Here is an 18,821-nt window from a genome sequence, read left to right as displayed (position 1 = left end):
ACATCAACTTGTAAGGGCCTGTGAGGCAGCGACTGTCAATGAGCTGGCTATATCAGTAACTGGCTTTACCATTTTTGCCTCATCCATCCTAGATGACTACAGAGGATTCAAACACTCCGTATCCCAAAGCTGTCCCAATCAAAACCAGTCTGGAAGAGCACTGGAGAATCGATGTCAGACATCCTCTTAGCAGTCCACCGCCTTCCTTTGTGCCCTTCATTCCAGTGGCCTGCTGCTGAAATGGTTTCAGGAGTCTTTGATCATACAGTTGCCAGCTGGACACAACACAAAGACAATAAATAGTGTGCATGTGCAACAGTAGGTTGCAAGTGGGACCATGTAATATTGACATAGCTAAACAATTTCCCATCAAACAAAATAGGCTGAGTTTACCACTGCAGTCCAAAAGATCAGGCGGTTTAGAATAGACTGAATCAGCATTATTTTAACTCTAGGTGACCAAACTGAGCTTATGCCTCGAAAGGAAATACAAGTTCTGAAGCCTCCACTTGCCCTGTCGAAGGTTATTCCAATTGTTGCCGTAGTTCTAATTTTTAAAAGGACGAGAAGTGACTGGTCATTCAAAATCTGAGGTGCATTTCTTAATTTGTGATTGAGTGAGGGGAAAAAACTATGATGTAATACAGAAACGTCAAACAAAAATTTGCAGTAAAGGCACCAAGTTTGATTATTTGTATTGTTGAACTGGAGAGATCTCAAAGAGAACATGTTCATTTAATTATTAAAATACGAAGGCAGAAAATTAAGAACATTAACATTTATTTAACAAGTTATAAAAGAAAAAAGTATATGAACATTTGCATTTTAACTGACGTAAGAACACTCACATCAGAAGTGCTCATTGTATATTTATAAACAATGAACATAATTACATTTGTACAAGTACTGGAATTTAACGTTTGCTTATTGCTGTACACACCCATTTCATGGAAGTAAAAGTCCAGTACTTAAAACTACCTTCACTTCTTTTATACATATATATATTTATATAATTCTTTTTTTAAGAAAAAGCATTTACATTCTGGAGAATTCTGACAACAGTATGAAACGAACTGCTGACAATGCAATCCGACAGAAATAATTACAGCCTAGATAGAACACTTTTACCCAGTAATAAAATGGCACAATTTAAATATAAATATATAATTATTTTTTACATATCAGAGGTGAAATAGTGTACTCTTGGGTGCTACGTTTCAGAAATGAAAACTATATTTCAGTGGTGATGTGTAACATATCCATATTACTATGAAGAAAAATATTCATATGGAAATAGATTTAAATTTACATATAAGAAATTTCAACCTCCAGAAAAAGCAACTAAAATTTGAATATAGAATGCACAGTTAAAAGCACCTTAAACCATGTGCGAGGAAAGTCATAGCAGCAAGCTGTTATCCGAATACCCACTTTTAGACAGTGGGGTGTACCTTTGGGACATTAAAACATTCTTGAAATAAAATTTACAATAAGTGTTAAAATGATGCTTAAGGCCCGTAAGCACCAAAGCAATACATTTCTTAGTTTTAAAATATACTGTACAATATCTTGTAGTATTTTCAAAGCCAAAATAATCTGCATGAAATTCGATGAAAACGCCGACTTTTTGATCTAAAAGAAAACACAAAATAATGTGTTAAAATAAAAGAAATCTAAATTAAGCAGTCCCTTTCTATGTAATGCAGCCATTATAAATAAATAAATATATACATATATATGAGAGAGACCAAGAGTGTGTGTGTGTGTTACAGAGTAGCAAGCCCAGCTCAGCCATAGTGTCCCATTATTGAAAATGAATTTTTGGGATGCTAATACATGGTGAATTTTGACGAACCTGCACGTTCGGCAACTGTGAAAAGGAAAATGTTACTTACCCAAGCAGTTCTACGTACTTTATTGCAGACAACTGCAACCCCCACAGGTTAGCCATTGCTTATGGAGGAAACTGCTTCTTAGTCTATGCTACGCATGTGTACTGTATAGAGCCATACAAGCCTTGAACGGGAAAAGTTACTTACCCAGTACGCATCTGTTCTTTGGGAAGGAAGGATGTCTTAATACGCAACACCACTTTGTCAAGGTGCAGAGACAAGTATGAGGGCTTTGAAGAAAGAGCCTGAAGCTCACTGACTCTGCGAGCAGAAGTGATGGCAACAAGAAAGACAGTCTTGAAAGTAAGGTGCCGTAATGGATAATTGTTCATCGGCTCGAAGGGAGTACACATTAAGAAAGTAAGTACAAGATTGAGGTCCCAGAGAGGCATGATACATGGAGTGGGAGGAAACAAATGGGTGAGACCTTTAAGGAATCGATTGACAACAGAAGACTTAAAAAGCGAAGGCTGATCAGGTAACCTAAGAAAGGCCGAAATAGCCAATAAATAACCTTTAAGGGTGCCCAAAGCAGAGCCCTGCTGGGCTAAATAAAGAATGAACAAAAGAACCTCAGAAAGAGGAGCTGAGAGAGGGTCAACAGATTTGTTGGTACACCATGCCACAAATTTATGTCAACAACAGGCGAATACTGTTTTGGTGGAGGGACGCCTGGCTGCCAAGATAAAGTCACAGACTTTGGGTGGAAGGTCAAAAGCCATCAACAGATGCCGCTCAAGCTCCATGCAGAAAGGCAGAGATTAGAGAGGTTCGGGTGGAGAACCGTCCTCTGCTGCTGTGACAGAAGATCCTCCCAAAGAGAAAGTCTGAGTGGAGAATCTGTGGCCATGCTCAATAGCTTGGGATGCCATACTCTTCTTGCCCAGTCTGGAGCCACCAAGATAACTCAGGCCCAGTCGTTCCTGATCTTCTTGAGAACTCTGGGCAGAAGTGGTATAGGCGTAAAGGAGGTCGGAGTTCCACTCGAGATGAAGAGTCTCAGAGCGAGTGCCGCCTTGGAAACTCCAACGCTCAGAACAGCTGACATTCCGCGTTCTCTGTGGAGGCAAACAGATCTAACCAAGGCTCTCCCCACTGCTAAAAGAGACCTTGCGCCATCTCCGGATGGAAATGCTATTCGTGATCGGCTATGCATAGACGGCTGAGTTCGTCTGCTCTGGTGTTCAGAGAGCTCGCCAGATATTGAACCGCAAGAGTAATGGTCCGATGTTCCAGCTATGTCCAGAGGCATAGTGCCTCCTGACAAAGGGTCCAGGACCCTACTCTGCCCTGTTTGTTGTAGTACCACATGGCGGTAGTGTTGTCCATGAACACTTGCACTACTTTCCGTTTGAGAGAGGGAAGAAATGCTTTCAATGCAATCCTGATCACCCAGAGCACCAGAAGACTGATAGGGAGCCCAGACTCCGCCAGAGCCCAAAGCCCTCTTATCTCCATCCTCTCCCATGTGGCCGCCCCATCCTAGAAGTGACGTATCTGTCACTATGGACAGATCTGGCTGGGGAAGGGAGAGGGATCTGCCGTGGACCCAATGGGGATTCGGAAGCCACCACTGCAGGTCTTTCTCAGTCCCCTCTGAGGTCTGGACCATGTCGGAGCGATTTCCCTGATGCTCCGTCCACTGGAACTTCAAGTCCCACTGCTGATCCCGCATATCCCATCTACCATGTGTCACTAGCAGGATGCAGGAGGCCGTGAGGCCCAGCAGCCTCAGAGTCAGCCTCAGCAAAACCCAAGACAGAGGCTGAAAGATCGGAATCCTAGTCTGAATATCTTGAACTCACTTTTCGGGAGGATAGGCCCGAAACTGCACTGTGTCCAGAACAGCTCCAATGAAAGGGAACGTCTGAGAGGGAGTCAGTGTGACTTCGGCACGTTTATACTGAACCCCAGCATGTGCAGGAGGTTCGCCATAGTCTGAAGGATGGAGACTACTTTCTGGGGCGAGTCTGCCTTCAACCACCAGTCGTCGAGGTAGAGGAAGACTGAAACCTCCAACCTGCGCCGATGCCCTGCAACCACTGTCATCACTTTTGTGAACACCGAGGGGTGCTGGTGAGGCCAAAGGGGAGCGCAGTAAAGTGCTTGTGACCTAACATGAATCGTAGGTAACACCTGCGGGCAGGCAGGGCAGGAATGTGGAAATAAACGCCCTGCAAGTCCAACGCTACCATCCAGTCTCCTAGGGCCACAGCAGACAGGACCTTGGCCAGGGTTAGCATTTGGAATTTCTCCTTCTTGAGGAAGAGATTGAGGTCCCGAAGGTCTAGGATAGGACTTAAGCCCTTTTGGCTCCAGAAAGTAGCAAGAATAACAACCACAACCTACTTATGGTGCAGGGACCTACTCTGTGGCTCCCTTGACCAAGAGAGCCACAACCTCCTGGCAGAGAAGTGCCAAATCCTCTGGAATACGGCTGACTGATGGAGGCACGGCTAGTGGGGCAGATCTGAAGGGGAGGGACTAGCCCCTTCAAACGATCTGCAAAACTCACTTGTCCGTAGTGATGGATTCCCAGTGGGGAAGGTGATGGTGAAGCCAGCCGCCAACTGGATAGGAGTGAGGGGACGGACTAGGAGGGTTTGGAGGCTGCAGCAGGGGCAGGGGCGGACTGGGAAGACCTCTGGTTCCCAGTCCCAAGCCCATGTGAGATTCCGTGTCCCGGGCCATGCAGTGACTGAACAGCATGGGTGGCACGGTGGCTGGGATAGGCACCCGTGGCCACGAAAGGCAGACTGTTGTGGGCACAGGGAAGTGGAAAGGCCGAGGCACTGAGCCGTAGCCCGTGAGTCCTTGAATCTCTCCAATACCAAGTCCCCCTTGTCTCCAAAGAGACGGGAGGCCAAATGGCATGTCCATAAGAGTCTGTTGGACATCCCCTGAAAAAACAGATGTAGGCAATCAGGCCTCAAGGCCATTGTCGTCACAACAGATCTAAGCAGAGAGTCGGTCGTGTCCAGCCCACATCTGATTGTGAACTTTGCTGCATCTCTCCCATCTGTGACCTCTTGGGAGACGACAGCACGGGCCTCCTCCGGAATCTGAGGCAGAACTTGTGTGACCATATTTCACAGAGAGTGGATATAGTGGCTGTAGGAAGGTGGCTCTGTATATACTATTTCAAAGTAAAAAATAGTGTGCACAGAGTCGAAGGGTTCCCCTTAGAGGTAAGATAGTGGCAAAAGTAGATAATTCTAATGATCTATTTTGTGGTAGTGTGGTCGAGCAGTAGGCTTATCAGAGGGCAGTGTGTTAAGCATTTGTTGTACACACCCAGGCAACAAATGAGGAACACACACTCAAAGACTTACTCCAGGCCAATAGATTTTTATATTGAAAAATATATTCTCTTAGTTTATTTTAAGAACCGCAGGTTCAAGATTTACAGTTAATACTTTAAATGTAAGGTACTTTACTTAGATACTTTAGGAACTTTGAATGAAAACAATATCATGTACTGTCTTTGTAAAAATGGCAATAAGCTATTTTCAAAGTGGACACAGTGCAAAAATCAACGGTTCCTGGGGGAGGTAAGTAAAGGTTAGATTAGCAGGTAAGTAAAACACTTACAAGTCTCAGTTCTGGGGCATAGGCAGCCCACCGTTGGGGGTTCAAGGCAATCCCAAAGTTACCACACCAGCAGCTCAGGGCCGGTCAGGTGCAGAGGTCAAAGAGGTGCCCAAAACACATAGGTGCCTATGGAGAACAGGGGTGCTCCGGTTCCAGTCTGCCAGCAGGTAAGTACTTGCGTCCTCGAGGGGCAGACCAGGGGGGTTTTGTAGAGCACTGGGGGGACACAAGTAGGCACACAAAACACACCCTCAGCGGCACGGGGGGCCGGGTGCAGTGTGCAAAGCAGGCATCGGGTTTTGTATAGGTTTCAATGGGGGGACCCGGGGAGTCACTCTAGCGGTGCAAGCAGGCACAGGGGGTGCTTCTTGGGACAGCCACCACCTGGGCAAGGCAGAGGGTTACCTGGGGGTCACTCCTGCGTCGAAGTTCGGTTCCTTCAGGACCTGGGGGCTGCGGGTGCAGTGTTGGTTCCAGCTGTTGGGTCCCTTGTTACAGGCAGTCGCGGTCAGGGGGAGCCTCTGGATTCTCTCTGCAGGCGACGCTGTGGGGGCTCCGGGCAGTCGTCTCTGGTTACTCATGGGCTCGAAGTCGCTGGGGAGTACTCCCTGAGGTGTTGGTTTTCTGCAGGTCGAGCCAGGGGCGTCGGGTGCAGAGTGTAGAGTCTCACGCTTCCGGCGGGAAACGTGAAGTCCTTGGAAGCTGCTTCTTTGTTGCAAAGAAGTAGCTGGTTTTGAACAGGGCCGCTGTTCACGGGAGTTTCTTGGTCCTGTAGTCCAGGGCAGTCCTCTGAGGCTTCAGAGGTCGCTGGTCCCTGTCGCATGCGTCGCCCGAGCAGGTTTTCGAAGTTGGAGACAGGCCAGTAGGGCTGGGGTCAAATCAGTTGTCGTCTTCCTCCTTCTTTGCAGGCTTGAAGGTCAGTCCTGCTTCTTTCTTCAGGTTGCAGGAATCTGATTTCCTGGGATTTGGGGAGCCCCTAAATACTGAATTTAGGGGTGTGTTTAGGTCTGGGAGGGCAGTTGCCATTGGCTACTGTCCTTGAGGGTAGCTACACCCTCTTTGTGCCTCCTCCCTATGGGGAGAGGGGAACATCCCTACTCCTATTGGGGGAATCCTCCAAAACCAAGATGGAGGATTTCTAAAGGCAGGGGTCACCTCAGCTCAGGGCACCTTAGGGGCTGTCCTGACCGGTGGGTGACTCCTCCTTGTTTTTCTCATTATCTCCCCTGGACTTGCCGCCAAAAGTGGGGCTGTGTCCAGGGGGTGGGCATCTCCACTAGCTGGAGTGCCCTGGGGCATTGTAACATGAAGCATGAGCCTTTGAGGCTCACTGCTAGGTGTTACAGTTCCTGCAGGGGGGAGGTGTTAAGCACCTCCACCCAGAGCAGGCTTTTGTTTCTGTCCTCAGAGAGCACAAAGGCTCTCGACCCAGGGGGTCAGAAACTCATCTCTCAGCAGCAGGCTGGCACAGACTTGTCAGTCCTGCGCTGAAGGATTGGGTAAAATACAGGGGGCATCTCTAAGATGCCCTCTATGTGCATTTTTTTATAAATCCAACACTGGCATCAGTGTGGGTTTATTATTCTGAGAAGTTTGATACCAAACTTACCAGTATTCAGTGTAGCCATTATGGAGCTGTGGAGTTTGTTTTTGACGGACTCCCAGACCATATACTTAGTATGGCTACACTGTACTTACAATGTCTAAGAATAGACTTAGACACTGTAGGGGCATATTGCTCATGTAGCTATGCCCTCACCTGTGGTATAGTGCACCCTGCCTTAGGGCTGTAAGGCCTACTAGAGGGGTGATTTACCTATTCCACAGGCAGTATTTTGTGTGCATAGCATCCAGAGGGGGATGCCATGTCAACTTTGCCTTTTTCTCCCCACCACACACACAATCTGCAATGGCAGTGTGAATGTGTTAGGTGAGGGGTCCCTAAGGGTGGCACAACACATGCTGCATCCCTTCGATACCTTCCCTGGTCACAGGGCCCTTGGTACCACTGGTAACTTTTACAAGGGACTTATCTGTGTGCCAGGGGTATGCCAATTGTGGAAACAATGGTACATTTTATGTGAAAGAACACTGGTACTGGGGCCTGGTTAGCAGGGTCCCAGCACACTTCTCAGTCACATCAGCATCAGTATCAGGCAAAAAGTGGGGGGTAACTGCAACAAGGAGCCATTTTCCTACAGCGGCCCAAAAGGCATGCAGTGTTCACAGACCGCATCGCGAGACTGGAGAAAGAAAACATCTTCCTCCCAAATTGTCCCAGCCTTTTTGATTTCCTATCCGGGAGGTGCAGATGGGAATGCGCCCGGGGAAAAGGATGCCTGGATGACAAGACTCTAAGGCGTGGGGTGTTGGGACAGGAATTTAGGGTAATTTGGGGCGGGCTGATGGCAACGTGTGATAGTCCTGTTCACAGGATCCCCTGTGTTGGGTGTGGAACATGTATCCAATAGGACATCGGTGAGGGCTTCATTGAATGGAAGAAGAGGGCTCAGATGCGGAAGCCCCTGGTTGACCTGAGCAGTAGGCAGCTCAAGGCTGAGGATCTCAGTCGTCCTACTGACCACCATGGAATAAGTCGTCCCTCGGCCGTAGCCACAGTAGGAGGAGACAGCATGCCAGCGTCTGGAGAAGTGTCCAGGTAACTGGCCTCTCCAATTCCTGTGCCCAGTCCTAGGTAGGGTCATCCTTATATTCATAAGGGTCCAGGAACCCCACCAATCCTTCCCCAAATTCATACCCATTAGAAAATGGGTCAGAATCCGACCCGAGGAGATTTGGCCCCCTGAAGACTGAGTCGGCCGACGCCAGTCTGACTCGTCGGGGATGAGGATCGGGTCAATGTCAATGGTGGACACCACAGACGTCGGGAGCGCCGACAATTGAACCGGCGCCGGGGAAGGTCTCAATGGTGCGACCAGCACTGGTGCGGATCAGAGTGAGGATCTGGAGGGGACCTCGTGGCCAGAGCCACCGGGGCGGAACCCAAAGGCCCCCTGACCGAACTCCTTCGGCCTGAAGGCGTCGTATCAGGGTCGGCCTGGCCAAAAATGAGGCGCATGACCTCATAAAACTCCTTTAACTGAGCAGGGGTCGCTCCGGCTCCCGGAAACTCAGGGAAGTGCAGAGTGAACCCAGAAGCAGGCTCTGAAGACTGAGGCCTCAAGCGTTGATGCTCCTCCTGCGTCCCATCAGCTGAGCAACGGGGTGAAGTCGAAGGGTGACAGGGTCACTTTGACTTCTTACCTTGACCCGAAGACTTCGAGGAAGAGGAATGGTGGTGGCTTTGCGACCGGTCTTGAGATCTTTCCCTCGAGCGATAGCAGGACCTATATAGAGTCGAGCGCCGGGCCACCATAAGCTTGAGGGACCGCTCCCTTAAGGCCTTCGGGTGCATGGCCCGGCACGCGGAGCACGACTTTGGGCAGTGGTCGCGCTCCAGGCTCCACAATCAGACCCGATGTGGATAGATCATTGACTTCATGCGGTGACAGTCCTCGCACAGTTTGAAACTGGTCTTCAGGGACATCCTCGACGCACCAAAAAAACTCAGCAAAAACTCGACAAAATGGTCAAAGTCGATCGAAAAAAAGACCAGGGTAGCTCTCTCCAGATCAGCGCGTGACGCGTAAAGAAAGGAACTGATGTTACTGTGCTGAGGTGGTCTCTATGAACTATTCCTGACGTCATCACTGCGACCACGATGCCCGCGGAATCGACCAACGCCGCCTACCGACGCACAAGGGTATTGCTCGATGAAAAAAAATCTCCGGATCCAGTCTGACGCCTGGGGGAAAATTCTAAGGTAAGGAATCTGCAACAAGACGTCTCTATCAGATATGGGTAGTTTTTTTTTTAGCTTTGGCATACCATGTTTGGATGCATTTAACGATCCAGCGTACAATGCCTGACTTAGAATCCGCTTTCCCTCTGTATGGTTTACAGAAAGCAACAAAGAGTTGGTGTGTTTTTCTAAATGTTTTGATCCTATCAATATAATACATGGGGGCTCTTTTGAGAACTAAGGTGTGTACAGCCCTTTCTGTGAATGAGTTAGGTTGTGGAAAGAATACTGGAAATTGAATAGATTGAGGTTGAGATACCACTTTAGGAAGAAACGTAGGATTGGTACATAGTACCACCCAATCTTTCTGTAGTTGGAAAAATGGTTCTTTTAAGGTTAACGTTTGAAGCTCACTTACACATCTGGGGGAGGTGAAGGCCACTACAAATTATACTTTCCAGTATTATAAGTGGAGGGGTTAGAACGGAGGGCCTATTGAACAAGTTACTTACCTTCAGTAACACTTTATCTGGCAGAGAAAAAATCTAGTTGCAGATTCCTTACCTCCGAATTTTCGCCAGCTGTCAGACTGGAACCGGCGATTTTTGTGAGCAGTACCCCGGTGCGTTATGTGGCATTGAATGGTTTGTGCCCAGCATTATCCATGCAGGCTATAACATAGAGGTTTCTATATGGGCACCACCCCGGCGGGATGACGTCAGTTTCTTTTCACGACTTTCCACGCCAGAAGCGCAGGGCCATGAAGATGCAGACTACTGGTGTGTCAAAACTAAGGCCCTGAAAGTGGAGTCTCTGCCCCTTGAAATAATTTTGCAGAGCGGGGAGGATGGATGGGTCAGTAAGGAAATCTGCAACTAGATATTATCTCTACCAGATAAGGTGATACCAAAGGTAAGAGACTTGTTCATCTGATAGAGACTTCTAGTTACAGATTTCTTACCGCTCAATTTTCCCCAGGCATCAGACTGGATCTGGAGATTTTCATGAGCAGTATTCCTGCGCGCCATTAGGTGGCAATGATTGGCTCTGAGTCCACTGTTGGTATGGTCTGTGCCCAATATAATGTTGTGGTTCCTGTAAGAAGGTTCTGCCTGTTCAGCAGTACCTCTTGGGGAATAGAGTTCCAGGAGGGTTGTAAACCATGTTGTCTGGCTCATGTGGAAGCCATTAGAATGAGGGTGAGAGATGTCAGCTAAAGTTTGCAAACCACAAACAGAAGCAGTGGGAGAGGCGGAAAAGCGTAAGCAAATAAAGCAGACTTTGATCTTAATTTAGATATCAAAATTAATTTGATATCTTACATACAACTGGGGTTGTGAATTTTAGAAACATTGAAAAAATAGATGCACTATTAAATATCTCACAGTTCCGTTGAAGTAAATAGTGGAAAAGCACAACGTGCATTTGTACACTTGTGGGGTGAGTTCCATGGTGCCCCATTGGAGTTTAGGATTGATGAGTCCCTAGACCAAGACCCAACAGTCAGCATTTCGTTACCTTGCCCAGGAAGCCTGGGTGCAGAAGTGCTCTGGCTGTCCTTTGTGCTGACGGGATCCACAGGCGCTGTCAAAGTTGCAGCACTTGACAAACACATTTGGGGGTCGAACTACTCTCTACCCTTGGAGAGTAGATGCCTTTGGGGGTCCCAGGACCTGGATTCCACAGCAGGATTTTCACTACCACAATCGGGGGCCTCTGAATGCAGTGGTAGCCTTTGAGCTGTCAATCACAGGCTGGTCTTGCCAAAGAACCTTTGCCACCTCTCTCGAAGTCGCCTCCTACCAGGATGCAGGATCTCAGGAGTGGGGTTGTTACAGACGTCTGTCACTATGCTGGGAACTGCTCTGGAGTTGGTGATGTCCGAGATGGACCGGTTCCCGGGCTGGTGACCAACAAGCCTTGGCAGCAGCAAAAATAGTCCATTGTTACTTTGTTGACTGGAGTTTGTCCAGGATACAGCAGCGGCTTGAAATTTGGCAGTAGCCTCACCACTACTCCTGGGGTGCAGATCACTGACTTTCTTTGGGCTTGCTCACAAAGGTACTGGCAGGTTGCACTTCTTGGGACTTCAGCACAACAGGTCTTCTGCAGGTTGCGGGTGACTGGTACCAACAATCAGGGGAGTCTGCTTCTGGCTTCCACTGGAGTTCCTCTTGCTGGGAGCAATGAGTTTTCACCATCGGCACACACAAACCACAGTTCCAATATATGGTCTCCTCAGGGGACTTAAGTGTCCTCTCTTTGCATACAGTGGTGTCCAAAGAACTGTTGTTAGGGACAGCGTCTTCTCTGTGCCTCTTCTCAGACTCAAAGTCAGAACTGAGGTTCTGGTGCAAGGAGAGCACCTTAAATCCTGGTTTAGGGGTGTTAAAGGTGTGGGGGACAGTGGCCAATGGGGTACTGGTTCCTGTGGATAGTCCACCCCTGAAGTGATGACTTCCTGTGGGAATACGTCTCTTTTCTACCCAGAACTCACTATTCCTACGGTTTGCCATCATTGCATAATCTTCTCTCAGCTGCACAGACCTCCTAGCCCACCCTAAAGACGTGCCTAGTCTTTGGAAGGAATACGCCTCCTGAAGTACAAGTTACTTACCTTTGGTAAAGAAATATCTAGTAGAGACATACTCTAGTTGCAGATTCCTTACCTTAGAATTTTCCCCCAGGCGTCAGACTGGATCTGGAGATTTTTCTTCGAGCAATACCCTTGCACGTCGGTAGGTGGCGTCGGTCGACTTCGCAGGCGTCGTGGTTGCCGTGATGACGTCGGGAGCAGTACATAGATGCCGCCTTCACGCAGTGACGTCAGTTTCTTTTAACGGCTTTCCACGCCAGAGCGCAGAGCTGCTAAGAACACTGAGATTGGTGTGCCAGAGCTAAGGACCTGAAAGAGGGAATCCCTGTCCCTAAAAATCAGTTCGCAAGCGGGGAGGATGGGTGGGCAGTAAGGAATCTGCAACTAGAATATGTCTCTACCAGATGGAAAATGTCACTTACCCAGTGTACATCTGTTCGTGGCATGAGACGCTGCAGATTCACATGCTGTGCATTATCCTGCCATCTAGTGTTGGGCTCGGAGTGTTACAAGTTGTTTTTCTTCGAAGAAGTCTTTTTGAGTAACGAGACAGAGTGACACCTCCCTTTTGGCTCCATTGCGCATGGGCGTCGACTCCATCTTAGATTGTTTTCCCCGCAGAGGGTGAGGTAGGAGTTGTGAGTATACTAGAGGTGCCCATGCAATGGAGTAGGTATTTATGTACTTAATGTGTATCAAAAGAATATTTATTTACAAATTTAAAATTTTCATTCAACTAAGAATGGCTACAGGCTACCGGGGAGGTGAGAGGGCGCATGTGAATCTGCAGCGTCTCATGCCACGAACAGATGTACACTGGGTAAGTGACATTTTCCGTTCGGTGGCATGTGTAGCTGCAGATACACATGCTGTGCATAGACTATCAAGCAGTAATCTCCCCAAAAAGCGGTGGTTTAGCCTGTAGGAGTTGAAGTTGTCTGAAATAATGTTCTTAATACAGCCTGTCCTACTGTGGCTTGTTGCGTTGCTAACACATCTACACAGTAATGCTTAGTAAATGTATGAGGCGTAGACCAGGTGGCTGCCTTACAAATTTCTGTCATAGGTATATTCCCAAGAAAAGCCATTGTGGTGCCTTTTTTCCTAGTGGAATGTGCTCTTGGTGTAATAGGTAATTCTCTTTTTGCTTTAATATAGCAAGTTTGAATACATTAAACTATCCATCTGGCGATGCCTTGTTTGGATATAGGATTACCTGCATGAGGTTTTTGGAAGGCTACAAACAATTGTTTTGTTTTACTAAATTGTTTTGTTCTGTCAATGTAATACATTAGTGCTCTTTTTATGTCTAATGTATGTAAGGCTCTTTCGGCTACTGAGTCTGGTTACAGAAAGAAGACTGGGAGTTCCACAGTTTGATTTAGGTGGAATGGTGAGATGACCTTTGGTAAGAATTTTAGATTTGTACGGAGAACCACTTTATGTTTATGTATTTGTATAAAGGGTTCTTGAATAGTAAATGCTTGTATCTCACTTACTCTTCTAAGTGATGTAATAGCTATTAGAAAGGCTACTTTCCAAGTCAGATATTGCATTTCACAAGAATGCATGGGTTTGAATGGCGGGCCCATGAGTCATGTTAATACAATATTAAGGTTCCACAAAGGTACTGGTGGTGTTCTTGGGGGTATGATTCTTTTTAGTCCCTCCATAAATGCTTTAATGACTGGGATTCTAAAAAGCGATGTTGTATGTGTAATCTGCAGATAGGCAGATATTGCAGTGAGATGTATTTTAATGGAAGAGAATGCTAGATTAGACTTTTGTAAGTGTAATAAGTAGCTTACAATGTCCTTTGTGGAGGCATGTAGTGGTTGAATCTGATTAGTGTGGCAGTAGCAAACAAATCTTTTCCATTTCTTTGCGTAACAATGTCTTGTTGTAGATTTTCTCGCTTGTTTAATGACCTCCATACACGCTTGTGTTAGATTTAAATGTCTGAATTCTAAGACTTCAGGAGCCAGATTGCTAGATTGAGCGATGCTGGATTCGGTTGTCTGATCTGTTGTTTGTGTTGTGTTAACAGATCTGGTATGTTTGGTAATTTGATGTGGGGTACTACTGATAAGTCCAACAGTGTTGTGTACCACGGTTGGCGAGCCCAGGTTGGTGCTATGAGAATTAGTTTGAGTTTGTTTTGACTTACGTTTGTTGACCAGATAAGGAATGAGTGGGAGAGGGGGAAAAGCGTAAACAAATATCCCTGACCAACTGATCGATAGTGCATTGTCCTTGGATTGAGGGTGTGGGTACCTGGACGCAAAGTTTTGGCATTTTGCATTTTCTTTTGTTGCGAATAGGTCTATGTTTGGTGTTCCCCATCGGAGGAAGTGATCCTGTAGGATCTGGGGATGAATCTCCCATTCGTGAGTTTGCTGGTGATCTCGTCTGAGATTGTCGGCTAACTGATTCTGAATGCCTGGTATGAATTGTGCTATCAGGCGAATGTGATTGTGAACTGCCCAATGCCAAATCTTTTGTGCTAAGGGACACAGTTGTGACGAGTGTGTCCCCCCTTGTTTGTTGAGATAATACATTGTTGTCATGTTGTCGGTTTTGACAAGGATGTGTTTGTGGGCTACCAGTGGTTGAAATGCTTTTAATGCTAGAAACACCGCTAGCAGTTCCAAATGATTTATGTGAAGTTGTTTTAGCTGATTGTCCCATTGACCCTGTATGCTGTGCTTGTTGAGGTGTGCTCCCCACCCTATCATGGAAGCATCTGTTGTGATACCAGCTTGAGGCACTGGGTCTTGGAATGGCCGCCCTTTGTTTAAATTTATAGGGTTCCACCATTGAAGCGAGAAGTGTGTTTGGCGGTCTATCAACACTAGATCTTGAAGTTGACCCTGTGCTTGTGTCTATTGTTTTGCTAGGCACTGTTGTAAGGGCCGCATGTGTAATCTTGCATTTGGGACAATGACTATGCATGAAGACATCATGCCTAAAAGTTTCATTACAAACCTTACTGGGTAGTGTTGGTTTGACTGTATGCTTGATGTTATATTTTGGAAGGCCTGGACCCTTTGTGGACTTGGAGTGGCAATTGCCCTTTGTGTATTGAGTGTTGCTCCCAAGTATTGTTGTATTTGGGATGGTTGTAGATGTGATTTCTGGTAATTTATAGAGAACCCTAGTTTGTGTAGAGTTTCTATGACGTAATGCGTGTGAAGAAGACACTGTTGTTGAGTGTTGGCTTTTATTAGCCAGTCTAAATATGGGAACACGTGCATGTGCCGTCTCCTTATGTGAGCGGCTACTACTGCTAGGCATTTTGTGAATACCCTTGGGGCCGTTGTTATCCCGAACAGTAGCACTTTGAATTGATAGTGTACGCCGTGCATTACAAACCTTGAGTATTTTCTGTGAGAAGGATGGATGGGTATGTGGAAATACGCATCCTTGAGATCTAATGTTGTTATGTATTCCTCCTTTTTTAGTAAGGGAACCACGTCTTGAAGTGTTACCATGTGGAAGTGGTCTGATTTGATGAAGAGATTCAGTGTTCTGAGATCTAAGATAGGTCTTAACGTTTTGTCCTTTTTTGGAAATAGGAAACATAGTGAGTAGACGCCTGTTCCTTTCTGATGATTGGGTACGAGCTCTATTGCTTGTTTTTGTAGTAGTGCTTGGACCTCTATTTGTAATAGGTCTAAGTGTTGTTTGGACAGATTGTGTGTTCTCGGTGGCACATCTTGTGAATTCTATGCAATAACCATGTTGGATAATTGATAGGACCCATGCGTCTGTGGTAATATGTGTCCAGTTTTGATTATATGCGGTTAACATCCCCCCACTGGTGACAAGTGTTGGGGTTTTGTGACATTGAAGTCACTGTTTGGTCTGGCTTGGTTTGGCTGCTTGGAACTTTCCCCTTCCTCTTGGGAATTGTCCTCTATAGGAACCACGAAACCCTCCCCTTTGATATTGTGTCTGATAGGTGGGTCTGGTTTGAGAGGTGGAAGCCTCTGATGTTTGTTGTCGAAAACCTCCTCTGAATTGTGGTTTCCTAAAGGTGCCTCTGGCTTGTGGGGAATAGAGCGCGCCCATGGCTTTGGCCGTGTCCATGTCTTTTTTTTTACTTCTCAATTACTGTGTCCACTTCCGGCCCAAACAATTGTTCTTGATTAAATGGCATGTTCAGCACTGCTTGTTGGATCTCTGGCTTGAATCCAGAATTTCTTAATCATGCATGTCTGCCAATGGTTACCGCCGTGTTGACCGTTCGTGCTGCCGTGTCTGCCGAGTCTAGTGCGGACCTTATCTGGTTGTTAGATATGGCCTGTCCTCCTTCTACAACCTGTTGAGCACGTTTCTGGTGTTCCTTGGGCAAGTGCTGTATGATGTGTTGAATCTCGTCCCAGTGTGCCCTGTCGTAGCGAGCAAGTAGGGCTTGCAAATTTGCAATCCGCCATTGATTGGCTGCTTGTGCTGCCACTCGTTTGCCCGCTGCGTCAAACTTTCTGCTCTCTTTGTCATGCGGTGGAGCGTCTCCTGACGATTGAGAGTTTGCTCTCTTTCTTGCCGCTCCTACAACCACTGAGTCCGGTGTAAGTTGTTGTGTTATGAACACAGGATCTGTTGGGGGAGGTTTGTACTTCTTCTTGATAGCCCTTCCCTTAACCGGCTCCTGGAAGACCTGTTTTGCGTGTTTGTGCATGCCCGGGAGCATTGGCAGACTCTGATAGGAAGCATGGGTGGATGCCAAGGTGTTAAACAGGAAACCATCCTCCACTGGCTCTGTGTGCATTGCTACGTTGTGGAATGTAGCTGCTCTGGATAGTACCTGCGTATATGCGTAGGTGACGGCTTTGTTGGATAACAATCCGGACTGTTATCCGATACTGGTGCATCATATAAATCCCATACATCAGCATCATCCTGTGTCATGCCAGTATGTGTGGGTGACTGCATTGGAGGTGTTCCCACTGGTGACAATTGTGGTGAGTGCGGTGGGGACGGTTGTGGCGAGACCCTTGGTGGTGGGGATTTGTCTCTAACCACCTTTGCCTTAGGCTGCATTTCTGTCTCCTGAAATGCAAGTTTCCTTTTAGATTTGATTGGAGGTAAAGTTTGTATTTTTCCAGTCCCTTTCTGGATATGTAATCTCCTTTGTGTATGGTCCGGTTCTTCCATGCTTAATTCCTGCTCAAATCTGTCTTTCCTTCATTTGGCTGGAAAATCCTTGCTCTTCTGTATAAGAGCTTCTTTTTGGCTCCGAAGCCGCTTTTTTCGGTACAGAGATTTCAGATTTAGGGGGTTATTCCAACTCTGGAGGAGGTGGTAATCCGTCCCAAATGTGACAGATTTACCACCAGCCGTATTACGAGTTCCATAGGATATAATGGACTCATAATACGGCTGGTGGTATATCCGTCACTTTTGGGACGGATTACCACTTCCTCCAAAGTTGGAATAACCCCCATAGTCTTTTTCGGTTCCGAATATATTTTTCTCACTTTGGGTGAGTCGAACTCTCGGTGTCGAGATTGTTCGGTTCCGGAATCTCGACCGGAGTCGGAAGTCTTCGGCAATTCTCTGGCCTTTTTCGGTGCTGATGTTAGGTCACCTTCTTTTCGGTGGGTTAAACCATAGCCTGTTGGCGTCCCCATGGCCTTAAATGTCTTTGTGTGAGTTTTGGACGGGGCAGGTTTACTCACTATTCGCTGCACTGTCGAGGTTCGGTAACTTTCGGATTCGTCCGAGTCCGTCCCCTGGATGGAAATGCTTTCCTCCTCTCCGACGTCGAGTTGCTCTTTCGGTGTCGACACCATTTGCAGTCTTCTTGCTCGTCGATCTCTTAGGGTCTTTTTTGTCTGAAACGCTTGACAAGCTTCGCAAGTATCCTCCCTGTGTTCAGGTGATAAACAGATTACAGACCCGGTGCTGGTCTGTATAAGGATACTTCGAATGACACTTAGGACAGAAGCCGAAGGGGGTTCAGTCCATTAGTCTGGGAGGACGGGTGTGGTCAGGCCGACCAGGCCTTGGTGAAGATCGGAAGCCCCGAAGGGCCGCTGTGCGCTCTTGATGTCAGTGCCTTTTTCGTCTGAAACGCTTGACAAGCTTCGCAAGTATCCTCCCTGTGTTCAGATGATAAACAGATTACAGACCCGGTGCTGGTCTGTATAAGGATACTTCGAATGACACTTAGGACAGAAGCCGAAGGGGGTTCAGTCCATTAGTCTGGGAGGACGGGTGTGGTCAGGCCGACCAGGCCTTGGTGAAGGTCGGAAGCCCCGAAGGGCCGCCGTGCGCTCTTGATGTCGGTGCCGATACACTAACACTAACCCGGTACCGAACGATAACAATACAGTCGAATTTTCAATAATTTAGCTAATTTTCCCAAATCAAAATACGGAGCGAAGAGGAACACGTCCGAACCCGATGGCGGAAAGAAAACAATCTAAGATAGAGTCGACGCCCATGCGCAATGTAGCCGAAAGGGAGGAGTCACTCGGTCTCGTGACTCGAAAAGACTTCTTAGAAGAAAAACAACTTGTAACACTCCGAGCCCAACACTAGCTGGCAGGATAATGCACAGCATGTGTATCTGCAGCTACACATGCCACTGAACATTTCTTACCGAAGGTAAGTAACTGGTACATCTGATAGAGACTTCTAGTTGCAGATTCCTTACCTTAGAATAGATAACCAAGCAATGCCATCCTCGGTGGTGGGCTGCAAACCAAGATCATACTAGAAAGTCCTGCAGGACCGAAAAACCAAAGTAGTCGTCTCGACGGACCTGACTATCCAGATGGTAATGCTTAGCAAACGTGTGCAGGGATGCCCACGTAGCTGCCTGACAGATATCCAGGACAGGAACTCCGCATGCTAATGCAGTGGATACAGCAGTTGCTCTGGTAGAATGAGCCAGCAAGCCTTCAGGAGGTTGCTTTTTAACCAAAGTGTAGCA

At 47.1% G+C, this 18,821-nt stretch overlaps 1 protein-coding gene across 23 annotated transcripts in view; it reads right to left on the bottom strand.

Annotated features, from left to right (window-relative positions):
* Positions 1-758: 758 nt before the first annotated feature.
* PLEKHA5 (pleckstrin homology domain containing A5) overlaps positions 759-18,821 on the bottom strand; it is a 991,819-nt gene continuing 973,756 nt past the window's right edge. For all 23 annotated transcript variants that reach the window (XM_069228492.1, XM_069228488.1, XM_069228489.1 and 20 more), the window contains one exon: positions 759-1,632. The gene's annotated coding sequence lies outside the window, so the exon portion shown is untranslated. The remainder of the gene's footprint in view (positions 1,633-18,821) is intronic.

This window comes from Pleurodeles waltl, chromosome 4_1 (genome assembly GCF_031143425.1).
Source record: "Pleurodeles waltl isolate 20211129_DDA chromosome 4_1, aPleWal1.hap1.20221129, whole genome shotgun sequence".
In the NCBI taxonomy this organism is placed as follows: Eukaryota; Metazoa; Chordata; class Amphibia; order Caudata; family Salamandridae; genus Pleurodeles; species Pleurodeles waltl.
The sequence above is the reverse complement of the archived record's forward strand: the minus strand, read 5'-3'. Positions and strand labels throughout refer to the sequence as shown.